Raw genomic sequence first — 1458 nt, 5'->3', positions numbered from 1 at the left:
GGGGAGAAAAGGATGAACTGCTGACGGGGGGAGGGGAGGGGTGGGGAGATGGGCAGGGGCGCGGGGGTTTCGGGGCAAATAACTGCCCGGACCCTACCGCCAGGGCCCCTGGCGGTATGGTTAGACAGCCTACCGCCAGGACACCTGGCGGTAGGGTGCGACGGAGGGGGACGGCGCCGTCTCCACGCGCTGACGTGGATAAGTTTCCTACCGCCATGGGCCGTGGCGGTAGGCTATCGAACCCTACCGCCATGGGCCCTGGCGGTAGGCAAAAGGGTCAAATCTCGAAAAAAAATTCAAACAGGGGTCAGATCCTGAAATACTTTCCAAAAAGGATCAAAACACGAAATTCGGCCGCCACGTGAACTTGCCGCAGGCGTACGAGGACCAAAAGGTGCCATGCCGGTGGTGGTGTTGCAGGTGGAAGTGGCCTTTCCCTATGCGCCAGGCATCTCGCAGGCCATGGCGTGCGAGGAGACGGGGATTCGCTCAGCCAGGAGGCAAGCCAGGGGGATTGAGAGATGGGACAGGGCTGTGCTGCGGGTGATGCGGGGCGTATTATCTCGAAGTCTCGTTTGTATCGTGAGAGAACGAGAAACCTCCAGAGCATTGCTTAGCTTGAGTACAACCAATTTCATTCCCAGCCTTAGCTTTCAGATCGTACGGTGCAAATGACACAAAGACAGACACACCATCACCACAAACTCACATTTTTATAGGAGTAGAGATAGATGTTCTCTTACCCACCAAAGCATAGAGGAGGTTCTGCCTTAGCGTGGTCTCCCGATGTCTATCCAGGCCAGACGCTGAACCCGTGTCTCCGGCAGCATCAGTATGAGGGCTTCTAACCAGCGCCTTAAGCGCCATTTAGGCCAACTGGCGCTCGCGCGCGCGTGCTGGCCGGCCCAGCTATGCCTGCTGGATTCACAAGTGGACCTTTGATGGGTCGCCAGATGGATCAGTTGACCGGCAGACAGGTGGACCTTTTCACCATTGACTAGTTGACTGGTTGACCGATGACTCTTGACTTTTGAAAAATTCGTAAATGGAAGATAAATCAAAATTTGAAAATAATTGTGGATTTGAAAATAGTTAAAAAAATTCAAAAAGTTCACATATATTAAAAAAATCAAAATTCCTAAAAACGTTCATGGATTTTGAAAAAAGTTAAGGGATTTTGAGAAAAAAAAGAAAAAGGAAGAAAAATACGAAGGAAAAAATGATGAAAAATTGATTTTTTTTAAAATTATTTATGAATTTGAAAAATGTATGAAAATTTAAGAAAAGCTCACGATTTTGAAAAAAACGAATTTGAAGAAGAGTGAAAAAATTGAAAAAAAAGAAAACCTGGAAAAAAACAGGGAAACCACTCTAGAAAAAACCGGTGAGAAAAAAAGTAGCTGGAAAGGTCGAGGAACTTGGCTTGTGCTACAAACGATGCAAACCAAAAAAATAAGG

Source organism: Triticum dicoccoides, chromosome 1B (genome assembly GCF_002162155.2).
Source record: "Triticum dicoccoides isolate Atlit2015 ecotype Zavitan chromosome 1B, WEW_v2.0, whole genome shotgun sequence".
NCBI classification, from domain to species: Eukaryota; Viridiplantae; Streptophyta; class Magnoliopsida; order Poales; family Poaceae; genus Triticum; species Triticum dicoccoides.
The sequence above is the reverse complement of the archived record's forward strand: the minus strand, read 5'-3'. Positions refer to the sequence as shown.